This window comes from Hyalella azteca, unplaced genomic scaffold (assembly GCF_000764305.2).
Source record: "Hyalella azteca isolate HAZT.00-mixed unplaced genomic scaffold, Hazt_2.0.2 contig6587, whole genome shotgun sequence".
Classification (NCBI taxonomy): Eukaryota; Metazoa; Arthropoda; class Malacostraca; order Amphipoda; family Hyalellidae; genus Hyalella; species Hyalella azteca.
The window spans coordinates 518,444-531,054 of record NW_025936745.1 but is presented as its reverse complement, the minus strand read 5'-3'; the positions used below and the strand labels follow the sequence as shown (position 1 = coordinate 531,054).

Here is a 12,611-nt window from a genome sequence, read left to right as displayed (position 1 = left end):
TATATATAACGTTCAGAGATTGAAATGCCCCCTCCCTTCCCCCCATAAGGGGGGGAAGGGAGGGGGCATTTTTTTAAGCATTTTTCATATTCGGCCGTGTCTGTCCCGAACGTCTAGATGTGTATAAGAGACAGCCCCACGATCGCCCCAAGCTCGACGAGTAATTTCACAAGATTCCATTTCGGCGCTTATTTCGCTACGGCAACCGGAACCTAATGCGGACATAGAGCTTCTAATTTACCCGGCCATAAGAACCTGGGGCGTCCGTGTGCCAGCGGCTGACAGGTCTTCGAATTTCGATAGGGTAACTACCAAACGGTGATTTTTAGCTATTAAAAAATTTTTATTTTACCTTCGTTTGCGATTTTTTTTTATTTCACCGTCATTCTTGATTTCACACTTCCTTATATTCGGCCCGTATCGCCGGGAAATTTGTCACTTAAATTCGCTGCGATCAAAATATTCCTTCTAAACTACTGAACAGATTTCAACGAAACTTTGTATATAAATACCTAACCTCCCAACAGTGATGTTTAGCTCGTGACAATTTTTCTATTTTGCTTTCGTTCGCGAGTTATACCGATATAGGAGAAACGACCGACTTTTCTACCGGCCGGTTCAACCAAAAGCCGTACGTATAGCTGTATACGTGTAGCCGTATAACTCACAAACGAAGGCAAAATCGAAAAAAATTGTAACGAGATAAACATCACTGCTGCTGAGGTTAGGTATTTAAATACTAAGTTTCGTTCAAATCTGTTCTGTAGTTTGGAAGAAATTTTTTGATTACTGTGAATTTAAGCACGTATTGCTGTTTAAATCACGAATGAAGGTGAAATGAAAAAAAAAAAATGCGAACGAAGGCACAATCGAAAGAATTTTCACGAGCTAAACATTACCGTTCGATAGTTAGGACTGTAAATTCAAAATTTCGTTTGAATCTGTTCAGTAGTTCCTTGATGACTGTAAATTTCAGCCGTATTGCCATATAACTTTGGCAAAAACAAATGATGGCAAAAGTCAATCAATTTCAGGAGCTAAACATTGCCGTTAGGTCGTAATGAATACATGTACCAAGTTTTATCGAGTTAAGTTCATTAGTTTGAGAGATATTCCTTGATCATTGAATTTGGAAATTGGCACCGAGTCCGGCCGCTAATTTGTCTGAGACGTAAACCCAGGAGAGGTAAAAAAAACAGATCTGGGTGAAAAAAAAACATCGCTGGGAGTCGTGTGCTGCACGTGTTGTGTACAAATCGGCAAACGTTCAAACTTCTGACATCGACTTCGGGCTACCGCCCCCCTATCGCCCCCCTACGGTCCTTTTCTTCCTTACCGCCCCCAAAATCTTTCCACCGCCCCTAGGGGGGCGATATCGCCCACTTTGGGAACCACTGATCTAGAGGAAAATATTCTCCTTCGCGCACTAGAAAATGAAGCACTCAAATTTGGCCGTCGATTGCGTTGAAATTTCATATGTTAGTCCAGCTACTTTTTCGCGAAACATAGATGATTCCGGCAATAAAAATTGAATTTATACCTTGGCCATACAGCAACATGTATTTTATGTTGAATACGTCCTCTATATAGAAACTCCAATATATTTTCAGCGGATGGCTTCAAACACGCAATATTTCACAAATCCATTGTGGATAGTCACTATAAAAGCCTATTGAATCTAATTACTCGTATAAAGACAAAAGATAGGAATTGACAACATATATCCAAGGATAAAACCGAATAAGTGATGAAGCAAAGAAAAGAAGATGTGGCTTCTATGCGAAGCCTTCGTGGGAGTCGATGGATCCCGACATCGGAAAGCGATTTACGCCAAGAAGTTGGGCGCTTTAAACAGCTTTGTGGCGCACGCCAGATGCCGTGAGCCTCTTGATAGTGGCTACCAAAGAAGTACCTAATGACGTCAGATATTGGGAATATCTAGGCAGCTTTATTGTAGTCGAAAAACATAATAGCTCAATAATTTGACAGCTATAAGGGAATAGAAGGAATAAAAAGTGATGAAGAAGTAAAAAATTTAAGATTACCAAAAACTGCATAAGATAAAGTAAATTAGTATTCAAGAAGATACGAGCATTTTTGTTGAAAATTGCCTGAATAAACTGAGTCGCCATTTCACATTAAACTCCCGAGAATAAGAATGTTACAAAACTAGGAGAGCACAGATCATAATTTATTATTTTTCCAGACCCCGATGAGGCGAGGGCTGCAAATTTGAATTCATGCTAGAGAGATAAATTTCTATTGATAGAGGTGATTTGAATACATGAATGCCTGTAAACAAAAAAAAACATAGAACACTGAAATGGCAATCATTATTTTTGTAGCGGTGCTCACCTCAGATGTTCGATGGTCGTGTCGTATCGCTGTTGGATGATGCGTCTATAACGTATAGATTCTCACTGAGTTTTATCTTTAATGTCTCATTGCTAAGGAGGGTTGACGTTTCTTTCCTAAAATAAATACTTTCTGCACTGAGTTCACACACATTCCTGCAAGTCAAATACAAAAAATATGGATAACGTGGCATGAAATGGAAGCAATTTTGACGGCATTTCCGAAACTATAAATGACACGTCTAAATATTCTCATAGATTACATTATCTTCAATATTATTTTCAATAAAGTCAATGAGCACACGTAAGATACTAAAATAATTACACAACATGACAAAGCAAGGAAATAGTAAGACATCGATTGATTTTGAGAAGGTGTTTTTGAGAACTCCTTCAAAGCAGATTTCCCAGATTTTGGTCACATTATAATGAACAAAAAAGAAACACCCGAAAAACGTCGTTTAAAATTTGAATCGAAGAAATTTGTTCACACATTTCACAATTTGTCTAAAACATTTGTTCATCAATAACTATTGTTTCCTTTCTTACAATGATTGTATTATTATTCGTAGAAACATCGCACCGCTTTCTCCTTCACATCAACACCTGAAGACGGCACCAAAACAAATAAATTCTATTACTTTTTCCAAGTGAAGTTTGAATAATGAAAGTCTTTGACCGGAGATGAAAGTATATCCACGTATCCAATCAATCGTTCATTAAATGAAGAATGGAGCTGATATTTGACATTTTCGGTCAGCTACCGTGGCTACAACGAGGTGGCTCGAAGAGTCTCGATCTTTTGTCAATTACGTCTGACAAATATACGTGAACGAGAGAGGAAGTTTCAGAGAACGAACTTACCAATTAAATTAGTTTTGACGAAGGGAAAAGTTCACACCGGCTCAAATTAAAACCTTTAGCTTACACTTCGTGACTTGGGCATGGAGTTCAAGTCACTTTACGATAGAAGAAATTTTGTATTAATTTTCTGAGGAAAGAATTCAACGAAAGAAATTGTTACCGCCCGGCATTATACTCGCTAAGGCGACTTTGGCATTTATTAAATCGATGTATCAGACTTTAACAATGACAAATAATATTTTATCAACTTAGAACAAAGTTGATGAATGAATACATTATAGAATGTCAATTGTATCATGCTTCTCAAATGAGATCTTTCAGTACATTCCGGTGAAAAATACTACCCGTAATACAATAAAATACCACGCACCGATTCTTTGTTTACGGTTCAAAGCAGAATGAAGATGTGGTCTGAGCCATTCAAGCCATTAGCACTAAATCCTTGTTAAACTCTTTGTGAAACCAAATCCAATATAATATAACATTTCTAATCTTGTGAGTAACTTCAACTTGTCTGTTGAGGCATTCAAATCTAGTCCTTAATAATGACCTAATGTAGGAAATGATCATCTTTCAGCAACGTGTACTGAAGCGAGTTTTGAAAGTACGGGCAGCATCATAGAGCACATGTGCGCTGAAGACGCTGTGGAGCTATGAGAAGGTCTCTGCGCCAGAGAGATAAATTGCCGGGACGTTTGCGTGTCACACCAAAAGATCTATGAGCCCCAAGCGATACAACAGAAACATAACGTAATTCGAAACGAATCAAGCAACAAAATTAAAGAAGGAACCGATCGAGAATATCTTCGAGGATTGACGATTTGCAAATAATTGCAGTGTCATCCAAATTTCAATGAAAAATTTTGTTAACAACGCAAAGGAGTAGATTTTGGTAGCTGAACGTAAGATGTGATACTGATATATGTTGAAATAGACGAGTTAAATAAGCAATATTCGTCGCCAGACGTTGATTATGCAATTGCAAAGGAAAACTTTGACTGGTCGTCGAGTATTCAATTAAAGCTCATAAACCGGTGCCTCATCGCGGTGCACCATTGGTTCGCTTGCTAGCGGTTCCCCAGGAACTAATAATTTGTACAATCTTGAAGCATTTGCAAAGAGGCGCAGACTGAATAGAGCGCAATACACGTGCTGCCGCTTGAAGAGCAATAATTACATCATAAATTCGGAGCATAGACAACATAGACAGCATGCAACTCATGCCGAGTGACCGAGGAGGCTTGCATTGCTGCACTGGGGCCTGCGATAAATAGAGCCAATTATCGCGAGCAAAGGCCGCGTGAGCTGCGATAGAACTGCCCAGAAATGCTAGTTCGGCGATGCCCAACGTTCTCAGTGTTTGCGGAAAACTATATTGAAGATGACAGCAATTGCGGGTTTAGGTAGTAATAGATTCTTCCAATAGACAGTATATTACACCTTCTGACGCTATTAATTTACGGTATACTTTTGCGCCGTCGTAAGTACGATTATATACTACGATACGTATATTGAATACATAAATGTAACATGGGTTCATTTCAAGTCGCTAGCAGTACTTCTTGTCAAAGTTTAATCGTTTGAAACAAAGTATGGATATTTTTTGTCGCAATAGTGAATTTCGAGCTTGCTTGGAGTACGTGCGCAACTATCTACCAAAACAATGATAAAAAAATGACTCCAATCGATGATATTCGCTAGCAGTTGATATGGATGTTGGATTAATAGGGAATGAATACAGCGTGAAACAGACGCTGTTATACGTGCATAATAACGATACGTGAAACAGAAGCTGTTATACGTGCGTAACAACGATACGTGAACAAAAGCTGTTATACGTGCATAATAACGATACGTGAAACAGAAGCTGTTATACGTGCATAACAACGATACGTGAACAAAAGCCGTTATACGTGCATAACAACGATACGTGAAACAGAAGCGGCACGCAGGAAGCTTGACTTGGACCTTGAAAAAGGCTGCAGTGACCAGCAGAGCGCGAAGACTCGAGAAAGATTGGAGCTCCCGCGCACGCAGACTGCCAGAGCGAGTGAGAAGACAAATAGGAGGGACAAATAAGCCAGCTGAGTTTTGAATATTAAAGTAAGATTTATGCGTTGTGTAAACCGCTGCATTATGGCGTATTATAAATCAACAACTGAGCACTCGAAACGGAGAAATTAACTCTGTAAATAGGAAAGTGATCCGAGAGTAAGGTTGCAGCTTCTCTCCTTGCCAGCGATAAACAGATTAAGTTAAATATGGAAATCAAGATTTAATTTCCAGCCGATAAATAGGAACATGTTTATGCGAATGATTATGAATGACGCGTAATACAGTAATGGCTGGTGCCTCGCTGTGGAACAACCATGTTCAAATAACAAATTTATACTTCAAATTCGAGTATTTTTGAACTGCGTCCTAAGCACAGAAGAACATAACTCGTAGTGGAGCTCAACACAGGGAAGATTGAGCCAAGATCATTTCATTTTAGAGGCAACCAACACATGCAAAATTTTAACGTGCGCAATGGATAACCGGTAGTGACGAGAACGTAGAAGCATTACTTGAAAACTGATAATTTCATGGTAATTGGATAATCGGACAATACCTGTGATATACGAGAACAATTTACTGTGGTTACACAACAGCTACAGCAGCTATGGCAGCTACAGTAGCTATAGCAGCAACAGTAGCTATAGCAGCAACAGTAGCTCTAGCAGCTACAGTAGCTATAGCAGCTACAGTGGCTATAGCAGCTGCAATAGCTATGGTAGCTACAGTAGCTACAGCAGCTACAGTAGCTATAGCTGCTACAGTAGCTCTGGCAGCTACAGCAGCTCTAGCAGCTACAGTGGCTATAGCACCTACAGTAGCTCCAGCAGCAACAATAGCTCTAGCAGCTACAGTACCTCTGGCAGCTACAGTAGCAATAGCAGCTGCAATGGCTATGGTAGCTATAGTAGCTGAACTGCAGCCAAGGTAACGTTCGATGATACAGAGCCCTTATCTCTTTTGCAAAACAGCGCATCCTGTTCTAAATGACCTGGAAATAACGCCAAATGATTATTTGTATTCACATAGCATTTAAATAATATTACAATGGACTGAAACATTCCAATCTAATCTCCCTCAGTAAATAATCGCACCGTGAAACGGAAAGCGGATGCACCTTGAGATAAGTATTATGGCAGTGTCCTTGACCCATTCAAAAATTCTGTATTAATGAACAATTAAAAGTCTGTATTATAATGTTGATAAAAAAATTAATCATGCGATAAGGTCACACAACAAGAAGTTTTATTTAGTACCGTACTCATAACGCACTTTGTATTTTCATAGTAATAGCATTGAATTTGCAAATGCGGTTTTTTCTGAAAAACCAAATTAACATACGGTACCAAAAATTCTCAATAAAAAGTAAAAGGTTTACAAAGACGATAATTCTTACCAGGATAGTTTAACGCAACAAATTTTGTTCGTGTGCATAAAACAAATGAATGATAGTCCGTCCTAGAATAAAATATCTAATTCAACTGAAGTTTTGAGAAGAGCTCGATGTTAGCAACTATATAGTCTTAAATCCCTTGAGCTATGAGTGCATCAAACCCAGCTCCTGTAATCCAAGAACTCTGGCACCAAACTCAGTGTAAAGAAGCAAGGATTACTCCTAGTGTTATTTCATTAGGTTTATTTGTGCCAGTGTGAGTTGGGCTGTTGCATGAAGTGTATGTCAAAGTTAGGCCGCTGTTATACGGGTATTATATTAAAGCTTATTCAATACGTGTATCAAAGCTAAGCTGCTGTAATATGAGTACATGAGTTAGTTTGTCGTAAATAAAGATTCAAGTTAGAGTGCTGCAAGTAGTGTGTCAAAGTGAGGCCACCGTTATCAGAGTATCTAAGTTAGGTTGTAATTATAACAGTACTAAAGTTGGGTATGTAGAACATAAAATAAGACTACTGCAAGTATACAGACGACAAGTCACCTAACGCAGCTCAGTGGTCGAGAAGAGAAGAGGTGTGGTGAGCAGCCAGTGGTGGTCGTGGTGGCATCACAAGGCCACGAATTAAAGGCAATGCCAAGAGGACAACAGCTGGTCGCGTCTGCCTCGAGCCTCCAATTTACGGGAGATTCAATTTGACGTCACTTGGCATGTGGGCATCTCGGCAGCAATGCGGGCACGTTTGATTGTAACAGCCATACGACATAAAAAGCTGTTTGATTGCTGCAATCACACGAAATGAAGAATCTGTTTGATTGTAACAGCCATACGAAATAAAAAAGCTGTTTGATTGCTGCAATTACACGAAATGAAGAATCTGTTTGATTGTAACAGCCATAAGAAATAAAAAAACTGTTTGATTGCAGCAATTACACGAAATGAAGAATCTGTTTGATTGTAACAGCCATACGAAATAAAAAAGCTGTTTGATTGCTGCAATCACATGAAATGAAGAATCTGTTTGATTGTAACAGCCATACGAAATAAAAAAGCTGTTTGATTGCATCAATCACATGAAATGAAGAATCTGTTTGATTGTTACAGCCACACGAAATAACGAATCTCTTTGATTATAACAGCAACACGAAGAATCTGTTTGATTGTATCCGCGACAAGAAATAAAGAAAAATTTATTGGATTGTAACAGCCACACGAAATAAAGAATCTGTTGGATTGTAACAACGACTCAAGTGTTACGAAACACAACATAAAGAATCTATTCCGACTCAAACACGCAGAATAACGGGCAATATCTGTTTGGTTTACACGTGAAAGAAGTGGTATCGACTTATATGTATGGCGATGGAAGGTTCGATCGAGCAGTTATGCTTATGATCAAATTCAGTATACGGAGATTTTGTACTTGGATAGCTCACTAAAAATGTTCAGCTTGCAAAAAAACATTGTTTTTTAAATGGATGAGATAAAATAGCATGCCCCAAAATCAACAACGGCTCTTGTCATCTTTCATATCAAAAGCTGAACGTACGGCACTCAGTAGGCCAAGGGTGAAGATGTAACTCCGTTCTAACAACGGACTACCAAATTGTATAAAAAATGTGACAGTAGACAACGCATGTGACAACTATAAACATGTGACAGTGTCACGTGCATCCGTTTACGCGACAGCGCCACACGTATACGTGTCACAAACTGTGACGCTTAGAATGCTGGGCATTTCAATAAACAGAACAAGAAATATTCGACTTGAATTCAGCTCGTACATAACACTCAGCGACGCTGCCGCTAGCTATGTATACACGTTCACGTCACATTCTCAACACACTCCAAACAAAAAATAACTGCATTTTTATGCATTTTCATCCGGTCAGTTATTCATAAATTTTAAAATCATGTGAAAGACCAAAGATAAAATAATTTTTTAGTGAATACCGCTTATTGTTTGACACAATTTGGAACAAGTACAGTGCAGAATGCCTTTAAACTCAGGCATATACAAGTTCGCATACCACAGAGAGACAAATCATCACACATACACTATTTTGTCTCTCCCTGGTATAGGATACTCACCATATCTGTTGTGGTGGGCCCAAACGCGAGATCGAAGAACTTGTGCAACATGCAATTGCGCTAACAAAAATAATAACGAGTCACGAAATAAATACAATAACTGATATTCCTTGATGCCTAGCGCTAATAATGTCGGGCCTTTTGTTAAAACTAAGACCCTGCGGCATTGAGTGTGGTTTATGAAGCGTCGTGCAGATGAATGCAATATGCACAGGAAATGAACGATTGGTGGCTGAGCGGCTGTAGGCAATGAGGCGACAGGTGCTGCGGTGGCCTCTCACCACATCAACTTGATATCATCCGCAGGAGCTTAAACATTTTCAACGAATACTTTAACAGTAATCCATACTCATCTAATCCAAAAGACTGGTAACTAGGATGGCTTTAGTGGACAATAGGCTAATCCTTTGTCAACGAATTCATTACCGTTACTCAATGATATTTTAGGCTAAAAAATTGATAGCCAGAGCAGTCCATACTTGACACTTGACAATTGTTAAGGTTTTTGTCTATGGATACTTGGACCGTACTCAATGCACAATGTTATTATTATCTAAAACACTGGTAACTAAAGCTGTCCTCAGTGGATAATTGTAAATACTTTTGCCTATTGACACGTAACCGTTCATAATGTTATTCGGATCTGGTAAGTAGATTTACCCGCAATGGGCCGAGGGTTCATCTGCACGTACTGATCCAGCGAGTGCTTTCTTAAAGATTATTTAAGAACGAAACTGTCAAAAACATGATGCCACGAAAAAAGTCTCAAATGAAAAACTGCTTCGATAAAAATGTACAAATTCGTAAGAATTCGAAGAAGTCCTGCCCGACAAAATTAGCAGTTAAGCAACAGCTAATTATTGTTTGGGCTATAGCGAGCACTGTATATAGTATATACGAATATACACGATTCTTATCTAAGAAGCATGATGCCCATTATAGGCCTCATGAGCAATGAAGCTTATAATAGTGTCCTCCGTCCGCTTGTCAATCCAAAACAAATGCAAATTAGTAAAAAACAAAGTTTTGTCCAATAATGAAACTACTGTAGGTCCCCTGGTGCAACAGACGACGTTACAGACAACGTACTGAAACCCAACATTGATGATGGCGAATAAAATTTAGTAGTCAAAATATCACTTCGGCCGTGGTTAGAAAGGAGCTACACCTTCCCCCTTGACCTATTGAAAGAAGTCGAAGAGTGCAATGTAGGAGCAGCATGACTCAGCAGCTTCTTCAGTGCAAGAGTTAGCTAGGGAGCGCCGTCTCAAATGCAGCAGAGGGCAGAATCTCTAGCAATGTACCGCCAAAGTTCTATTTAATCAATGCCGGATTATCATAATGAACTTAGCAAATGCATTAATTCTGCATTTACTTTGCAAAGGCCTTCAATTAAATCAGGTTTTAAACTAATTGGCTTTGCTGTTTTTGGATAAAAATTTATCATACCGATTAACGAGTAAAGAAATGGAATGCGACTGTCCTTAACGAGAGGTTAATGAAATGTTTACCATTGCATGTTTCTAGAGTACAATATGTATATTTTTAAAAGTAAAAGCGATATTCTTACTCATAGTCACTGCTGAATGTCATATATATATTGCGAACGTTATCCCTCCAGAATTACTTGAGTTATTCCAAGTCGTGCTCCTAACGAAGATTTTGTATTAGATTTCTAAAAATACGATAACAATTCATGAAAGGACTGATGCCCTTCTAATGAAGTTTCCGACAACGCCTGAGCTGAGGGGACCACATTAATTCAGTTACGCAAGTATAAATGTTCACCTCTGAAGACTTTCCCGCACAGCTGTCATCAGTTAATTCATTAAGAGAACTGAAACAAATTCTATCAAAGATAAAGCGTCTCTGCGCCACGACTCAAGGTAAAGCCTCGCTCGTGAACTTGCGCGTGAAGATCAAGTCTCGGGGCAATTGCATCTCGTCTGCCGCTTTACGAGAGCACAGCGACCGACCTGTCATTCAGTGTCCAGAAGATTCTTTACACTGTATCCCTCAGAGGGAAGGAGATGCTTCCAGACCAAGATACAAGAGATACGTTGTTGTTGCTGGTTTCTATGAGAAAGATATGCCCGTGATGCAAAATAATTAAAACTTGGAATTGGTACTTCGCCATTTAACAGAAAAAAATGCCGTGACGATTTAACGCTGCCTAGTTACTTTTCAGAATTTTTCATTATGCATGTGCCTGACAATAAGTAGACTATAGAGAAAGATAAGTCGTGAAGGTATGAACGTGAACGGAATTTGTTCGCCTTTCCATCGACTTTCTCGTGAGGTATAGATTCTCGTTGACTATGCTGCAAGTTTAATTTATTTTCGAAAATTGATCTCCATTAGAGTAGACTCACCCGACCACAAGGCAATTTAAGCTTAGACAATTAATCAATCCGGGATCGAGTCGCGCTCAACTAAACAAACAAGATGCAATTTACTGCTCGATATTGCGTCTCCTAAGCCTCTGGGCTCGATCAACAGACACTCACGGCTAGGCATAGAGGGACAGAAAACTAATTATACATCAAAATAATCCAGACTAATAGAAGCTATAGAATAAAATCAATTCATCATTGACTGAAACTCAATTAGACATTATTGACATTAGTGGAATATTACATTTATCATTTTCCATTTACTATTCATTTAAAAACAATTAACAAGTCCCAGTTTGTTGCAACTTCATACAACTTGACGCGCGATCACCAATGCAAACGTCTGAGCCGAAAGCTGGGAATACATTTCAGTTGATTTTCATTTGTACAAGTACAGACCAATTACGTAAGATACAGCAGCAGCATTAGCTTAACCCCTATTGATAATATCTATAACTAATATCTAATAAATATATTATCTATTGATAATATATTTATTATCTATATTAAATGATTATTTCCGCCTAATTCAAGAAGAGTATCTTCAAGAAATGATGTCTCACGTCATAGCAGATCCTTGTGTATTATTTGGTTTGGAACGAAATCTACACTTGGATAATTATATTAAAATATGATTCGCATAGATAAAATATTTGTTTATTTGTCTTATTCTGTACTCTTTTTTTATACTGTTTCGTATTTCATAACACATGATGACTTCGTGAAGTGGGCCACACAGAATTATTGACTTTGGTAACTAATTCAAAATTTTCGTAACCTTCTTAATTTCGGCCTGAATCGGTTATTGGAATCAGATCTCGTTTAAATATTCAGCTCCATAACTGTACGTTAACGGGTTTGAAAAACGAATCATACAAGAGAACTAACTTTTTTGATAGAGCACAACAAATAAGAAATAGATAATGAGATTTATCGTAACTGCCTGGTCATCGAAAGCGAAAAAGATGACCATTTTAATGTATCGGTTAGTTATAGGAGTAAAGCGCTGAGGTATCAAAGTCTACCTCTCGATAATCATCAAAATTAAGATGTCACACCCAAGACGGTTTAATCTGAAGACGAAACATCACAAGTAACGCCTAACGTCTTTTTTGCCGTTCTTTCGATGAGAAGCATCAGCAGTGACGTGCCATGGGAGACAAGCAGCTAATTATGTCGTTAGCGATCATAGAGAGCGGCCTTTGAAATAGCTTATATCGCAGTTTAAGGCACTCGAGTCATAAGTGCTCAAGTTATTAGCCCAATTGGCAAGGAATGAGCCCGCTTGAACGCCACAATGTAAGTAGTTCCAGTAGTGATGGTAACGAGCTACGCGGAATCAAAGCTATGAGACAATAATGTGAAGATCGTCAGTCGGCTAGATTATGACATACTGAACACATTGAGCTAGAAACAGCAAAGTCGCTATCTATTAAAATTTCAAATTAGAATAAATTTTTCCG

At 38.6% G+C, this 12,611-nt stretch overlaps 1 protein-coding gene across 1 annotated transcript in view; it reads right to left on the bottom strand.

The window, feature by feature from the left end:
* The window catches only part of LOC108677194 (FMRFamide receptor), a 98,698-nt gene that overhangs the window by 79,477 nt on the left and 6,610 nt on the right, over positions 1–12,611 (bottom strand). The window contains exon 2 of the mRNA XM_018165373.2: positions 2,356–2,510. The gene's annotated coding sequence lies outside the window, so the exon portion shown is untranslated. The remainder of the gene's footprint in view (positions 1–2,355; positions 2,511–12,611) is intronic.